Source organism: Durio zibethinus, chromosome 26 (genome assembly GCF_047325235.1).
Source record: "Durio zibethinus cultivar Kanyao isolate XHJ-2024 chromosome 26, ASM4732523v1, whole genome shotgun sequence".
NCBI lineage: Eukaryota > Viridiplantae > Streptophyta > Magnoliopsida > Malvales > Malvaceae > Durio > Durio zibethinus.
This window is the reverse complement of record NC_143187.1, coordinates 16,748,567-16,767,535: the sequence shown is the minus strand read 5'-3', so window position 1 is coordinate 16,767,535 and position 18,969 is coordinate 16,748,567.

Below are 18,969 nucleotides of genomic sequence, written 5' to 3'. Positions count from 1 at the left end.
TAGAAAAGGGAATTGAAAAAAATAAGATATGACCCACCCACCGTCGGTCAAGCTATGGCGGATGATTTGTGTTCTAGTCTTCTAGAACCGCTTCCTCTTTCTTTGTCAGCAACATCTGACTTTCACCGCTTCTTTTTTGCACAGAATTACAACTGTTGGCGCCCAATTAGATGTCATAATTTTTATATTCCTATATGTCTATTTTATATTTTAATGTGTATAAAATATAAAAATTATTATATTATATTTTTTAATTTTTGTTAAATTTGTATAAAATTTTAAATCATTTTACTTTTATATATTCTTTCATATTTGTTATATCATATTTATAATTATCATATATATATATTAAATGCAAAATATATATATATATATTAATTTTTATCAAATTCATATAAAATTTTTATTAAAATTTTAAATTATTTCACTTTCATATATGTTTTCATATATGTGTGTGTGTGTATATATATATATATATATATATATATCCAATTATCTTTGTGTCACTAAATAAAAAAATAGAAAAAAATTAGGCATAAACTAGTGTAAGTTTTTTAACAAAAAAATTGGTTTGAGCCGATTACATACTTAATACTAATAGTTTATATGTTTACGAAAACCCAATTTAATATTTGGAGTTTCAAAATTTTTCAAAACCTCACTCAAATTAAAAAAATAGATTTTAAGTCCACCAATTAAACTTAACTAATATAATAAAAATTTAAAAAATGATTAAATTAAATTTAATGGGATTATATTCAATTCGCATATATATAAATTAAAAATAAAAAATATATAAAAATTAAAATTAAAATTTAATAGTATATAATTTTTATTTTTAATTTATATATGTGAATTAATTTATATATAATTCATATATATATAAATAAAAGTTTATATATAAATATATATGAATTCGGATCAGACTAAGTTTGGGTTTTATTTTTTTTGTCCTGGACTTGATTAGAAATTTAAGCGTCTTAAAAATTGTGCTCAAACCTGTTTAACAAGTTTTAAATTTTTGTCCAAACTCTTTTACAACTTGAACAGACTTTTGAGTTTGGGCAGGTAACTCGACCCTTGAATAGGTTTAGATAAAGGGCAAAAGGGATAATTGGTCTATACAAAACAGAAAATAAAAAAAGAAGGGGAACATAAATAATGAATCTTGTTAAGAATAAGCTTTTGCAAAGCATCATGGCTAATACCTTTAAACATTAAGGGTAGTTCAAGACCTGTACATTAAAATCTTCAAATGTGATTTCATATATTTTCATGATGATATCATCTTATCATATCAAGTTTGAGCAAGCTTTTACATTTTGCTTTTGATTGAATATACAACATTTAGTTTTTAATGGAACTGTTCATGGTGTTTTGGGTATGAGTGAACTAGATGGTTATTTGAAGGTTGAACTGGGAATAACTTGTACCTGTAGTAGGAAAATATAGTCAAATGGACATTAAAGTTTGTTTTTTGAGATACGCTTTGATGCTCAAGTAAGTCAAGTGTCTAAGGTTTTTAGAGGAAAAAGGTAAGCTGTAGAGAATATAAAAGAAGTTGAGAGGTGACGGGTTCATAATGTTGTTGCTAACCCTTCAGGAGTACAACAAGTATACGGGTCGCAAAAATAAAAAAAGATTAGAAGTATTTCAAAAATCATCTCTTTAGGGATTAGGAGTTTTAGACCTAAAGGTAAATACTAATTTTGACATTTTGGGTATATCTAGTCCTATGAAAAATTTGAAGTGAACTAATTAACCTAAATTAATCTAACAATATTACAAAGTAAATTAAACCTAATTAAACTACCAATTATGGAAAGAAAATACCTAAAAGAAATAGTCCTAAAATTGAGTTACCTAAAATGATAGGTTGCTAAAAATAGATAGCTACAAATCTTAAAATTACATTAAGTAAAATTAAAAACATGAAATAAATTGCAATTAAAAAAAGAAGAGATAGAAATCAGAACCTAGAAACATCAAATTAAAATAAAAAATTAAACCTAACAAAACATAAAATGAAAAGTTAGCATTTTTAATTGAAAATTAACTTAATTTAAATTCTAACCTAACCTAGAATGCATGAAATGTCAAAAATGAAAATAAAGCATGAAAATAACATGCAAAATGAACTAAACAATGATTTAAAACAGAATTGAAAATTGCCTAAAAAGACTAGCCACAAAATTGAATCATGCAAATGTTCATTGAGACATTTTATCAAACACCTAATATACTAAAAGCAAACTCCTAAAATACCTAACCTAAATACTAATGCATGCAACTAGAACTAAATCTATGCTAAACTAAATGAAATGACAAAAAAATGTTGGGTAAAATACCTAAAATAAATAAAAATGCTAAACATTTGATTAAAGCTAAAATGTAATCTAGGCAACTTGACTGAATGAAAATGTGACCAAAATGGATACAAAATCTAAATGTGACTTGAATAACCTAAATTAGGAAAAAAAATCTATAAGACACTAAATGTAAAAATTGAACCAAAAGACCAAAAAAATGCAATAAAAATTGAAACACTAAAATGCCATAAAACTAAACCCTACGAACCAAAATGCTAAGAAAATGACCTAAGACCTAATGTTACTGAAAAAACTAAATGAAATGCCTTAAACTAGACCTAAATCGAACCAAAGAGATGCTGAACACAATTCCTAAAACTAACCAAGAAAACAGAAAAAAAAAGTGCAAACTGAGAGCATAGACATTGGTTTAAAGCTAAAACCTAATGGACTAAATGCTATAAAAATGGAAAATGCTCCTATGCAACGTGAAAACTAATTACAAGACCTTAAAATAAGCATGCAAATTGACAAAAAACAAAATCAAAATTGTGTAAAAATTAAGTTAAAAAAAGTAAAACAAATGCATGGGAAATGCATGAAAATAAAAACTATAACTAAGCTATTTTAAAACACATGTACTAAACTAGTAAATCTATAAAATAGAGTTATTTTTAGTGCTTCATTTTATGAATTTTGTTTAGTTCTTGGTAAAATAATTTAATTTCCTTTTCTAATTTGTTTAATTTGTGTATGTGTAAGAAAAATTTTAGAAAATTGAAAAAAGATGAATTTTGAGGCAATTTGGCTAGATTTTGGAGTTAAAGTGCATAGGATATCATGAGATTGCATAGAAGAAACAAAACAAAATTAAAATTCTATCTTGATCCAAGAGATTGAAATCAACAAGAGAAGTCATCTTTCATTCAAGAACTCTACTCTAAATTGAAGAAGTATTCTACTCTCTATCATGACTATAACATTTATGATTCTCTATCTATAAATAGCTATATTTTGTTTAGGGAAAGGACATATAATGGTTGGAATGACAGATCAACTTATCTTTTTAGCTTTTTTGTTCTTTTATTTTTTTAAGTTTTCCAATTTCTTTAAATTTTCTTTAAACAATTTTGATTCTTGCACTTTTACTTTCTTGCAATTTAATTTCAAGTTTGTTTTAATTCTTATTCAAGCTCTTTTAATTAGTGTTCATACAATTTAAGTTTTGTTTGAATTTCAGTTTAACCTAAGTTGTTTTAGGATTGCATTATAGTTATTTGATAGTTTTAGTTTTTAGTTCATTATTTAGGTTTAATTTTGCTGTATTAATTCTTGTTTTAGCTACTACATATCTTAGAATTAATTTATGGTTGTTCAATTTCTTTGTTTTGTAATGTAGTTAATTCTTATTTACTATTTTCGCTACTATATAAATTTTTTTGCATATAATTTAGGTTTAATCTTTTATTTTAGCTCTTTTAAAAATTACTTTTCACTTAAATTATATCTATTACATTACTTTACTTACATAATTCTTCATTAGATTTAAGTTATTTAATTTTAATTTAGTTTTTTTATTTTGGTTTTTTTTATTAGTTTAGTAATTACTTTAATTTTCGATTTTCTGAATATAGTTAAATGTGTTTAATTTTGGTACTTAATTCTCTCTATTAAAGTAACTTTACTTATCATTTTATTACTTGATATGATTTTGTGCACATGTAGATTTTCAATTAAGTTTTTAACATCATTACCAAGGACTGGTGCAGTAAAACCAATATCAATATTAGACATCTTAACTATAGTTTAGATTTTTATTTTATTTTGCTTTAATTTATAGGTCTAAGATTTAGAGCTTATCTTTCTTGACACTGAAATTAGAAGAACTTTTAGGAGGCTAAAATGAAAAAAAAAAAAACAAGGTTTTGCTCTACAAATTACTATAGCCGAACCTCAAGAATGTAGAACACTGAAGGGCTATGCTGTCCTGCAAATAGATGGTTTTTAGCCCTCATTCTGGAGGCTTTCCATACAAGCTAATAATTTTGAAATAATGTCATCAATTATACAAATGATCCAAACTTTTGTACAGTTTGAAGGGTTGCCCAGTGATGACCCTAATACTCATTTATCTAATTGCTTTGAGATATGCGATACTTTTAAACAAAGTGGTGTTGCTGATGATACCATAAGACTAAGATTATTTCCTATTTCTCTCAGGGATAAAGTTAAAAGCTTGTTAGTGTCTTCTCCTTCTGGCTCCATTACTACATGGGATAATCTAGTAAAGAAGTTTCTTGCTAGATTCTTTCCCCTTGTGAAAACTGTAAAATGTGCAATGACATCACAATTGTTATGCAGTTTGAGTCTAAATCCTTGTATGAGGCTTAGAAGAGATACAAGGGAAGTGTTAAAAAAATGCCTACACCACGGACTGCTTGAGTAATTATTGTAGACATCTAATTTTATTCATATAAAATTTGATCATTTTTGAATCTCTTAAAATATGATCTAGTCCAAATCTAACATTTTTTTAATTTTGACAAGTTTTTAAAATTAAAATTAAGACTAGTTTGATCAAAATGGCCCAAGGTCAAAATTGGTCAAATAAAGTCAAATTTGATCAAAATCGATTAAAACAAATAGAACTTGAGTCAACTTTCAAAATTCACAAACAATTAGAATCAATATGGCTTGGAATTGAAATTCATGATTTTAAAGTATTAAAAAAACTAATTGCACTTTGGGAAGGATAAAATTACCAAAATGCACTTCATAGGTATTTCATAATTTGACCTTCTTGAAATTAGATTTTTATGAAAACTTTTAGATCACAATTAAATAATTTTTAATGATTTTTAGTGCATTAAAAATCTTAATCATTCCTTGGGAGGTGTGAAATTATTAAAATATTCTTAGGGGTATTTTTGTAAATTAACCTTTCCTAAGTCAAAATTTTATGAAAAGCTTTAGATTATGATTTAATATTATTTGATGATTTTTAGAATATTGAAAATCTTGATCGTACCTCAGAAGGTGTGAAATCATTGAAATATTTTTTAGGGGGTATTTTTATAATTTAACCTTTTTGAGGTTGATTTTTCGTGAAACATTTTAGATCATGTTTTTAAACTATTTGATGATTTTTGATGCATTAAAAACTGTGGTAGCACCTTAGGAGCTGTGAAATTATTAAAATATCCTTTAAGGATAATTTTGTAATTTGACATTCTCGAGGTCATATTTTTATAAAAACTTTTTGATCTTAATTTCATATTATTTCATGATTTTTAGTAGTTTGAAATCATGAAAATGAAGAGGGGAGCATTGTTTTCCAAAAAAATGACCTTAAAATAAAAAACTTTCTAAGGGGTAAAATGATCTTTTCACTTGGTTTCAATAATATTAAAAATCCAATCTTTTGAAGTAAGCATTCTCAATCATGTGATGATCTTGAAGGGTTGGATCCAATGGTGAAAGGTAGCTCCTTGCAAAGAAAATAAAAGAGAAATTTTAACCATTAAATGAAGTTTTGATCTAAGGGCTTATATTCATTTGTATAGGATATTTTCTTGCCATTTAAAAGGCTGGGATACACAAATTTGGAGGAGGAGCTAACACCGGAGTGTTTGCATATCATACAACTTAAGCTGAAACTAAGGCAGACTTATCTAAAAATAAAATGGGCCTATCCTTAGTCTAAATCCACTAAATAAATGTAAAAATAATGTAGGTTGCAATAGGAAGATTGTGTTCACACTAGCTAGAGAAGAATAGTATGAATATGGATGGGATTATGGTCATATTCATTATTATGTAATCTGCAAGAGTAAATAAGTTCACATACAAATCCCTTGATTTTAAGTACGATTCTAGTAATATAATCTAAAAGTTTTCACGTTTGAAAGGATGTTCCTAGCTTATATATTTTTTATTATTCTTGGGTAGAAGATGAAATAGAATTTTCTTTATCCTTAAGCAATCTTTTAGATTGTTCTTTAAGTTCTACATCTCTTAGGTGGATTTTCTAGAATGGTGAACTTTTATTATTTTGTATCTTTAATTAGAATTCTTAGGGTGGTGTTTCTGTATCCCTTAATTTCTAGTCTTGGTGATAAACTTTTATCCCTTTTTAATCCAATAATCATATTTTGCCATTATTCAAATTTTTGTGAGTTATCTTTTTTGTGAGTTTTTCTATTTGTAGTTAAACTCCACATCTTAAACATTAATTCTCGACATGAAATTGGTATCAGAGCTATTACAGGTCATCTTCGTCAAGCACCGGTAGAAGAGGTTGAAGCCAACATCAATATTACAGCAACTACCAATATTGACCCAAAGGATACCCTTATGAAAGAGATACATCAACAGATCCTTCAACTACAACATCAATTACATATACAAGAAGAGAGTAGAGATAAGGAGACAATAAAAAAGGTACAAAAAAGATGAAAAAAAAACCAATCCATACCGTAAAAATGATAATGATTTTGATGATAACACTTTATCTCACCATAACGAGTCAAAGATTATCTATGTAGAAATCAATTTCAACCTAGCATATTCAATCCGAAGATAGAGATTCCTGAGTTTGAAGGAAAAATGTGACTTGAAGAATTCTTAGATTGACTACACATAGTTGAATGTATATTTGAATACCATGATGCCTTTAAACATAATAAGGTGAAGCTAGTGGCCATCAAACTTAAAAAACATACATCATTTTGGTAGGAAAATCTGAAAAAGCAAAAGAAAAGAGAAAGCAGGAGAAAAATTACAACTTGGAAAAAATGAAAAGAGAATGGAAAAGAAAGTATCTCTCAGTAACTTTTAGTAAGATGTCTTCTTTTGGCTCCATAACTTGAAGTAAAGAGATATCTCATTGGATGAGTATATGATTGATTTGACCATCTCATGTTAGAATGTGAATTGGTGGAATAGGAAAAGTAGACAATTGCCAGGTATCTTGAAAGATTGAAGATTGAGATAGCTAATATGGTGTAACTACAACCTTATTGGACTTTCAATGATGTATACAAGCTTACCTTTAAGATGGAGAGACGATAATAGGAGGCTCATGGTAACAACTTGAGATTTCGGTCCCGAAAAGGTAAGTCTCAGTTTAGTGAACAAACCAAAATGTGTTTTAAATGTCAAGAGCTTGGATATATTGCCTTAGAATGCCTAAACAAGAAGATTATGACTCTAGTAGAAGAAGACTTGAAAGAAAATAAAGAAAAATTGGCTAAAAAAGATCAAAACCTTAAAGAGGAAGAAGAGATAACCTATGGCGATTGTGGAGCACCTTTAGTCATACAATGCAGCTTGAGTACCACACCTGCTAAAAAAAAATTGGTTGCATAAAAACATGTTCTACACTCGATATATTACTCATAGAAAGCTATGTGATGTTATAATTGATAGTGAAAGTTTTAAAAATATTGTTTCTACCTTTATGGTGTAGAAATTAAGCCTCAAGGTAGTAGATAACCATTAACCATATAAGCTATCTTGGCTACAGAAAGAGAATAAAATCAAGGTTAGCAAGAGGTGTTTAGGTCCTTTTTCATAAGAAAGTAATATAAAGACGAAGTGTAGGGTGATGTAGCTTCGATGGATGCTTGCCATTCATTGCTCAAAAGACTTTAGCATTATGATAGGAGGGTTATTTATAATGGTTATCACAACACTTATATATTTGCGAAAGATAGATACAAAATCATCCTAGGTTCCATCAAGCCCATGGTAATGTCAAAACCAATCAAAGGGGAAAGAAGCAGCTTGTTTTACTAAGGCTAATTACAAAAAGAAAATTAAGGTAAGTGGTACTTTGTATGCATTGGTGTTGATTGAAAAGAATAAAGATAGTAAGGAAGCCATTGTAGTGATACAACCATTATTGGCAGAATTTTAAGATGTTGTTCAAGAAGAGTTCTTAGCTGGTTTACCACCAACAAGGAACATTTAATACTGTATCGACCTTATTTCAGGAGCTGTTCTACCCAATAAGGTAAAAATTTTCTTAAAGAGTTATGCAGGAAATAAACTAAAATAATGGAAACTTATTTTACTACAAGTGGAGTTTGCCTATAACCATTCATTAAGTCAAACTATTGGTTGTAACCCTTTTAAAATTATTCTTAGTAAGAATGCAATCTATCCTTTGGATTTAATTCAATTTTATACTAACCAATATTTTGATAGAGATGTAAAACAAAGAGCCAAAAGTATTAAAATATTTCATGAATAGGTTTAAAATAAAATTTTACAGAAAAATGAGAAATATAAAAGGGCAATAATCATGTATCGAAGACATGTAAAGTTCAAAAAACATATTTTGGTGTGGATTAACTTGCAGAAAAAGAGATTTTCTTCAAGGAAGTTTGGTAAATTACAACATAAGACATATGGTCCATTTAGAGTTCTCTAATGCATGGGGCAGAATACCTATAAGATAAAGCTTTTTGATACTTATGGAGTATCTTCTACTTTCAATATTGTTGATTTGTCACCTATCATGGTGAGAATACTAGTTCAGACTTGAGGATAAGTCTTTTCCAACCAAAAAAGATTGATACCAAAGTGTCTGCATATCATACAATTTGAGTTGAGAGTGAGGTAGACTTATCCAAAAATAAGATGAGCCTATCCTTGGTTCAAATCCACTAAATAAATATAAAAATAAGGTGAGCTGAAATACGAAGATTATGTTCACATTAGCTAAAGAAGAAGAGCATGAATATGGATGAGATTATGGTTATATTCATTATTATGTAATTTACAGAAGTAAATGAGTTCATAAACAAATCACTTGATTTTAGGCATGATTCTAACAATGCAATATGAAAGTTTCTACATTTGGAGGGATGTTCCTAGCCTATATATTTTCTATTATTCTTTGGTAGAAAATAGAATAGAGTTTTTTTTTTTATCCTTAAACAATATTTTAGATTGTTCTTCAAGTTTTATATCTTTTAGGTGGATTTTCTAGAATGGTGAACTTCTATTATTCTATATCCTCGATTAGAATTCTTAAAGTGATGTTTCATATCCCTTAGTTTCTAGTCTTAGTGATGAACTTTTATCCCTTTTTAATCCAATAATCATATTCTATCATTATTCAAATTCTTGTGAGTTTTTCTATTTGCAGTTAATCTCCACATCTCAAACATTAATTCCTGACATCAGGAGTAGTTGGGATTCATGAAAAGATAAGAAAAAGAGAGAAAAATTTTGAAGCTTGCGTACTTGGACGTATAATTCCTAGTTTTTTTTTTTTTTTTTACATTTCTTCACTATATTTTCATATTTGTTTTCTTTATTTTTCTATTTTTTCTTGAAAAAAATTCATAGTTGTTTTTGTTTTTGACCTTAAATTTGATCCAAAAACTCAATCAATTAACCCATAGATTGATTTGAGACAAGTGATCAAAGAAAACAAAAAAATCTACCATTAATGCCATTGAGAGGTTTGGCCAAGCTTCTATACTCCATGGCCAAACCTCATTTTGATTTCTTGTAATGATTTTCTTACTTTTAAATAATGTTTATGGTGTTTAGATTGTTAGTTTGCTTGCTCCTTGCATGAATTTTGATTAGGTAGTTGTGTATGTTTAGTGTTTGGCTATATATGTTTGGTTTCATGGTTTCCTTATTATGTAGTTTATTATGTGTTTGGTCAAATTCCACTCCCAAAGTATATGCCTTTATATTATAGTTTCATGCATGTCTAATGTTTGTTTAAGCTAAATTTGATGAAATCATGTTGGGATAAGCCATAGAAGTGTTTGGCCAAGCTTCTCCATGCTCTGGTTGAATCTTCCTCCATTGCATCATAGCCAAATGTTGTTTGGTTCCTTTTAAAATGCTTGTGATCTTGCATAATTCTTCAAATTTTCAATATGTTTGATTGAATTTTTTTTGAATAAAATGTTAGTTTGGGTATGGCTTTTAATGATTTTAAGTTTGTTTGCGTGATTTTCAAAACAAAAAAAAGGGTGAAAATGTCTTGAAATTCGTTCTAAAGTTTTAGTATTTGATTTGTTTACATCACATTTTCACATGCACATTTAGTTTGTCATTTAGTTTTTAAAATGCCTAGATTTGTAATTAGTTTGTTCCTTAATCATGAATTTTTCATGCATAAATATTTACATTTTTACTAATGACATTTTCGTCATTTGTCATATCATCAATATTTACATTTTTATCAATGACATTTTCATTATTTGTTTTTATCAAATGCATTTCCTATGAAACCTTAAAGTCCAAATCTTAAACTACTCATGAAATCCTAAATCACCCACGAAGCTTTAAACTAACCTCCAAACCCCAAACCACCATCTAAATCCTAAACCACCATCCTTACCCTAAATTTTAAACCTTGAACCACCCTCAAAACCCTAAATCACCTGCCAAATCCTAAACTGCACTCCAAATTCTAAACAAACCTCCAAACCCTAAACCACCCTCTAAACCTTAAATCACCGATAAAACCCTAAGCCTGAAACTTTAACCCTAAACTTGAACCAACCACTAAACCTAAAACTTAAATCCTAAACCAACCCAAACCAACCTTTAAGCCCTAAAATTAACCCTTGATCTTTTTCATGCATTTGCATTTCACTTTACTTTATTTTTACATGCATTTTAAATTACCATGCATTCATACTTTGTCATTTATATTCAATCATCTTGCATCCATATTATTACTATGTTCATGCATATATGCATCAATTTTTATAAATAAAATTCTTCAAAGAAAAATATTTTAAAATAGGATGATATCTCAAACAAATATAGCCTTGAGATCTGGCTTAACTATAGGGAAACTCTCAATGACTATTATTTATGTGAGGTGTTATCTCGATTTTATGGGATAAATTGAAATCCTTAGGCTCTGTTTGTTTAGTGAAAAATAGTTTTTGAAAAATGATTTTTGATAAATATTTGTATTTTCTGAATTGAAAGAGATTTTTTGTTTGTTTGGATGAGTTAATGAAAAATGTTTTTCATTGTTTAGTTGTTTTTTTGGAAAATCTTTTTTTTTCCAAATAATATTAATATAACTATGAAAATATTAAAAATGATTTATTGTTAAAGTATATTGAAATTATTTATTATTAAAATTATTAATATTAAAAAATAATTATATTTTAATAATAATATTTAATATTAAAATATTATGTTAATATAAAAAAATACTTAAAAAATAATTCTTTATATTATTTATTAATATATTATAATATTATTTATAAATATTATTTATTAATATAATAGTATTTATTTATTAATATAATATTATTTATAAGTAAAATTATGCTAAAAAATATTGATAAATAGGTTTACTTATAGATGGTTATTTTTCAAAAAATGTTTTCTTTTTTTTTTTTCAAATTCGTAAATAATTTTCAAAAAAAATGATCTTATTTTCTGTTGTTTAGTAAGTCATTTTTAGTTGACTAGATAGTTTTTTGCCAAATAAATATCTGAAAATGTAAAAATCATTTTTTGAAAGTTATTTTTTGTAAAACAAATGGAGTATTAATTTAGAAATATTTTTAAAACTCTACCTAAATATAGGAGAGTGGAAATGATAATTCAATACTTAGGAAAATTTCATTTTAATCCAAAAATAAATTGTTTAACTTTCAAAGAAAAAAACTAAAAATGTTTTGTTTTTCAAAAAGAAAAAGGGAAAAGATTTGTACCGTTACCAAATGTTAAATCTTAAACATTAGAATATGACCATTTTACCAAAGTTTAAGGATAACATGAAATTAATTGGTCCTGTCTTTGACGAGCAGTATGGGGTTAATCTTTCTTCATGTGTAGCCGACTCCTGAACTTTAAATCTGATTTTTGCATGCCTTAATTTGTTGTTTGTATAAAACTTTTAAATCTTCTAAATGTTTTATTAAAAGAACAAAAATTTTTGGATAGCTAATAACACCCTAAAAAAGTTGGTAGCGACTCCTTGATTTGTTTTTATCGAAAATACTTTATAGCTCCTTGCTTTATTTTAAATTCCCATTGTCTGGCATTTGGGTTTTTTTTTGGTCTTAAAATGTCATGACAGTTTGGTGACTTAACTAGGGACATATTTTTATAGAATCAAGCCAAAAATTGATTGCATGTTATCTTAAATTTTAGTTTAATGGTCCTATTTAATGTTTAATCTTAATTTCTTGATTTTAATTTTCTTGTTTTCTTTAAAAGTGGAAAATTGAAAGAAAAATGAAAAATTTTGAAAAATTTTGAAAAATTGAAAAAAATTGAAAAAAATGAAGAAAATGTTTTGATTTTAATTTCTTTATTTACAAAAACACTAAAAATTTGAAAAGAATGTGTATGGATTTTACATTTCATGCATATTTTAATTATGTCATTTATTTTAAATTATTGTTATTTATTCTATTTTTAATAATTATGGGGCATTTAGGATAGGGGTGTGTTAGGAAAGTATGAAAAGTTTGTATATTCCTTCACACACACTCATATTTGTATTATATGTATAAGTTCTATACCTGGACTCTAATCCTATTTAGGAGGAAGTAAAGTAGCTAAGCTCTCGTGAGGTGTAAACCTCTGCAATGGTTAGTGAAACACTTAGACTCAGATTGATCCTTTTTCATTTATTGCTTGTAATGAGTAAGGATAGGGATGCCTTATTAGTTTATGATGGACGATGATATATAAAAAAATTTAAGGATCTTTAGATACTCAATTTTTAGCCCAGTATCTAGAAATTTTAGGAAGCTAACTTTAGATAGAGCCATGTCACGCCCTTTATGAAAATTCCCCTAAATAAGTTGTATGAAGGAACACTCTGATACAATCTATATTTAGGGGGTAATAATGGTGTGAATAAGTAAAATTTTGAAAAATAAAAAGAAAAAGAAAATAATAAAAAAAATTCTTTTAACAAAATTTTTTATTTTTCTTTTGACATACACTTTGATTTGCTTAATATTTGTCCAAAGTGTCCATCTTCAAGAAATGTTTTAAAATAAAATTTCTTTTCACTATCCAACAAAACAAAAAGAAAAAAAAAAAGCAACAAAAACAAAATTTTTCAAGAAAAAAAGAGAAAGAAAAAGCAAAAAAAAAAGGGGGGGAAGTTTCTCTAATATAAAAAAAATAAAAATAAAAAAAAGATAATCTTTGAATCTAATTATTCTGTGTGGAATAAAAACAATATGTGTTCTTGAGTTTTTCCTCCTTAAAAAAAAAAGAAAGTTAATGTTGTTTCACTCCTTGTATTTCATTTAATCTTATTTGCATACATTCTCATGTTTTTGGAGTTAAAAATAATAATATAGTACATGCATTTCATTTCATACACATCTAAATCGATAAGACATGTTGTCCATCTCCTGCATCTCATAATAAATAACAAATGTAGTTCATGTCATGTACATTGTAATAGACACTCATGCATTCTATCCCATGCACATCTTTATAGATAGTACATGCATTTCATCTCACACATATTAATACATGTATTTCATTTCACACATATCTTAATACATACATTTCATCTCATGCACATATTAATAGATAATAAAAACATTCCATTTCATGCACATCCTAATAGATAGTACATGTATTCCATTTCATGCACATCTTAATAGATAATACATGCACTCCATTTCATTGCATATTTTAAGGTAGTGTCAATTTCATTGGTTTGGCATAGCATGTATTGCATTTCATGTAAACGAATCTCATGCATGTAATATGTTAGTGCATATCACATAAATATATTGCATCAGTCATAGGTATACATCTCATTATGCATATAGTATGTCATTGTATTTCATACATGTGGATCCATGAATAATATGATTCTATAAAACATGCATTGTATAAAATTGCACTCACTACCCCTACAACAGGATATTGCATTTCTTGTATATTTTTAGGTGATGTAATTTTTATCATTTAGGCCTTGTACATATGAAAATCCATTATCTTAGGCATATTTGCACTTCATGACGTTTTCTAACATCTTTATCATATTCATGCATTCATAAACATGTTTTGTGTGTTGTAGTTTGTTTTGTTGCATTTTTTAGTAAGAAGTTATAACATAGACTTTTTTGGTCTAAACCTTGGAGTAAAATGTTTGTCTTGGTGGGCATTAGAATAACAAAAATGGAAAATTAATTGGAGGTAAGGATCAATACATTGGAATGAATCAAAAGGAATTTGGCCACGAGTTTTGAAAAATAAAATAATAGATTACTCAGTTGCTAGAAATGGTTAAAATTAATAATGAGGTTAAGTTTATTTCTTCTCAGGGGTCGTTGTCACTTCCAATTCAATCAAAGCAAAATCAACTAGTTCTTGTTGGGTCTAATATCCTTCAATAAGATCTCGATGCATATGGTGAAGATCAGGGTTTGAATAAGCTTAAGAAAAGGAACAGGTAAATTGGCCACATAAATGATTGAACTCAAAAGTTTGGTTTATAAAATAGAGTCACCAGGTTTTAAGTAACCCTTACCAATTATCCTAAATCCAAACCTGCAGTCAAACTCTCCTCATGACTAATTTTAACCTTTTTTTCAGCACCTAGGACCAGGCCTTCAAGCTTTATACAATAAGAATTTCGCACTTGAACTACAATAAAAATTTCGCACTTGAACTCATGTCATCCACCTTACATTACACAATTACCTATTTAGCCTACTATTCTGCCATCTCCTTCTCAACCAATGTATCAAGCCAATATTTTACCTAAAGTTCCTTAATTCACTCCAGCATTAACTACATAGCCATTTTCCCAACCAGGCAATCCAACTTTAGAATAGAAAAATTTCTACACCACCGAAATCAGAAAAAGAACTCTTATTGACCCAATGCTCATATTTTACACAAACCTTTATCCATAACTCCTGAAAGGCCACCTTATTTCCCCTTAACCTTATTAAGCCTCTTAAACCACTGTATCCCAAATGGAACAACCTTAATGCTCGATGTGAATACCATTATGGCATTATGGATCATTTATTGAAAGATTATATGACTTTTGAGTACAAAGTGCAAGCATTGGTAAAGGTCAAGGACTAAATTTTGACACCAAGATAAAGTCAATTGTTTATGAAAGTCCTTTATTAGCCAATGTCGCAATAACAAATAGTGCTGTAGCTTATAGGAAAATTGTTCAGGAAAATAGAAATAAGGACAAGGTGATTTTCACAAAACATGCACCCAAATGTTTGGTTGAGGCTAATTTGATCTTAGATAAGCTAATCCTTCAAAACATGGAAATAAAGAATGATAAGATTAATGAAAGTGATGTAGTTGATAGTGAAGGAGGTAGTACATATAAGAAGAAAAAAACAAAGATACAAATGGTCACATAGAAAAAGCAATCATTTGAGGGCCTTACCTCATGCAACCTTTATCATTCTCACTTGTCATAAATAGTGCTTCCCAAAGTTCCTATCTTTATCAAACTAGCCTTTAAGAAAATCCTCAAAAAACTATAGGTATGACTGTCTTTGCTCTTGGATTAGCACCCAAAGTTACAACTCAACTGGTGATAAATCAAGGTAGGCTAAAAAATTATCATGGAAAGCTGTTAATTTCCATTTCTGATCTCTTACTTTTGCTTGTCAAAAACCAGCACCTTATGTAAAAATTGATCAAAATGGTTCCAAATCCATTAGCAAGGAATTATGATCCCAATGGTAAATGTACTTATCATATGGGGGCAATAGGCCATTTAATAGAAAAATGTTGACAATTGAAGGAAAAAATTGATGATCTTATCAATGATGGTATTTTGACTTCGAAACTTATAGAGTAATAGGGTTCCATTCTGTTTAGTTAGAGCTAATAGCTATGATAGTTGAATAATGAAAAAGTCAAAAATCATAATTTTAATGATAATGCAGTCTTTTAAATTTGTATATCCTTAAGAGTGTTAAGAGGGTTTAAATGTTTGCATTGAATGAATAGACTTTAAATTTCAATTATAATGTATTGCATTGTCTCATGAATTTATGAACATTGTCATTTGAGATTTTTAATTTCTTTAAAAGTTTTGGATTTTAGTATTTTTCCCAAAAAAAGTGCAAAAAAAAAAAATTCTTGAATTAAGAATAAAGTCCCATATAATTAATTTTTAAAAAATCCTAAAAAGAGAAGAAAATGTCTTTAAAAAAAAAAGGAAAAGAATAAAGGAAGAAGTAAAAAGGGGGTTGTCTTTTGTAATAAAAAGTGAAGGAAGTCTCAAAAGAATTAGCGTTCACTATTAGAAATAAACTTGTCAAATACTTTCACACTTTTTTCAAACCAATTGATTTCACTCATTAACTATAACCCTTCAAATGGAGTGAACTTGAATTTGTAAAGCTTGCGTTCACCTAATAATATTAAAAGGTTGATAATTTTTTCTTAGGTAATGAACAATGAGACAACCAATTTGAAAATAAAAAAACAAAAAAAAATTGGGTTTCCTAGATGATCAAACAAACATAACATTTTTTTAAGAATTTAGATGTGGTAATTTGATGTGTTATAGCTATGCTAAAACTCCAAAAAATTTTCAAAAATCAAAGCCACCCAAATCCTTTAAAAATGACCACAAACATACCAACATCTAGACATGGTAATTCATGTTTCATATCATGTTTGACACGTGTAATAATACGAATTATTAGAAAACAAACACGATATGAATTATAAAATGTGTTTAAATCCTAAACATGAATATGACATTTTTACTATACGTGTTACATGTGATACGGCACAATTAAAATGTGTATATTTAATCCATTTAAACATGATAAGAATAAACATAAATAACATGGATATACATGAATATGCATGACTAACAAAAATATACATGAATAGACATGACTAACATGAATATATACAAAAACACAACTAAAATAATAAATAACTAGAAACTATCCATCATTTATAACTTAATAAACTTAGCACATTAATAATATGAAAAAGTACTTGTATATTAAAATGAATAAAAAAATTGATACCCATTTAATATGTATTTAATATATATATTTAAATTTTAATATATATATATTACATAACTTTATTAGTTTTTAGTATCAAATTCAAAATGATGAACTACTAAAAAGTAAAGAATAAGATAGTGATATATAGGGCTAGTACTAATATTTATATTGTATTTATATTATTAATATAAAAATAATTTTATAATAATTATTAAATGAGTATCATAATGAAATGTTTAAAATTTCTTTATATGGTATTAAATAGCTAATTAAGTATTATAATTAAAAGATTAAAAGTTAAAATAATCTTTATATGTTTATATTAAATTAAAATAAATATAAAAGTGTTTATATTAAATTAAAAATGTAAAAAATATGTTTAAACATATTAAACTTGTACTCATATGATAAGATTAAATTAAATATATTTTTTGTGTCATGTCGTGTATTAGATGTGTATTCGTGTGATATATTTTATTTTAACATGTTTTTTATATCTTACATGTATTTAAATTTGTTAACACGTATAAGACAAATTATATCGTGTCAAAATTTGTATTGGCACGAATAAACACAAAAAATATTTTTTTAAAACACATAAATAATTTTTTTCGTGTCATTTTCATGTCGTATCACCTATCTATCTGAAATTATCAAGCTTATCTGCCTCTTAGTTCTTTTCCCTAAAATTGCCCTTGTCTAGTGTCTTAGGGCGTATTGACCAAAAAGAAAGACCTCATTGCCTTTAAGGTAATTTAGTTATGATCAATCCATTTGTTCACTTTTTATAGAGTGACATGAACCATTTAACATTTAAATGAGTTCATTCCACATTATCCTTGTTTCACATTAACCTTCGTTAGAGGTGGCTTGTCAAATTAAGCATTTTTCTCGGATTGTATTAAGGGCACACAAAAAAATAAAAAAATAAAAAAAGGAAAAAGAGAAAGAAAAGCAAGAAACAAAAAAAAATTAAATGAAATAAAAAGAAAATTTTGATTATGATATCATGTACTTAAGATATTTAAAAGAATCCAAAAATGAAAAAGATTTCAATAAATTTATAAAGAAACCAATGAGAGAAAAGTAAAGACTTCGCAGAGAGTTAAAGTCCAAAGAAATCTCAAAATAAAAAATCTTTCTTCACACCTTGTTTCTGAAAAGAATTACTTTTCAAATTTAAGTAACTTTGTTTGAGATGATAAATGGTCATTTTTTCTTATCCTTTTAAAAATATAGAAATTTATCTCTAGCTACCCCTTTACGTTTGATAAAATTTTTTTCAAAATTAACCATAACTAAAGATTACCTTTTATAGTATGGGACAAAAAAAGATGCATCTAAGGGTTAAAATTAGTAAAATCCAAAGAAATGACTTTAGATGCTGAAGGCAAAAGTCCAATAAAAGGTTCCCAAAGTTTTGAATCTACTTAAAATAAAAGAAAGAAAGGAAAAAAATGAAAAAGTAAGAAAAGAGAAAAAAATGAAGGAAAAAAGAAAAGAAAATATGGGAAGAACAAAAAAAAAAAAAGAGGGGAAGAAATAGAAGAAAAAGAAAAAAATGAATGATTGAGTGGAAAACATGAGAAAATGAAAGGATAAATGCCCCATAATGAATTTGTCAAATGAAAAAATTGATCTTTAGTTTTATCACCTTCAAACATTTA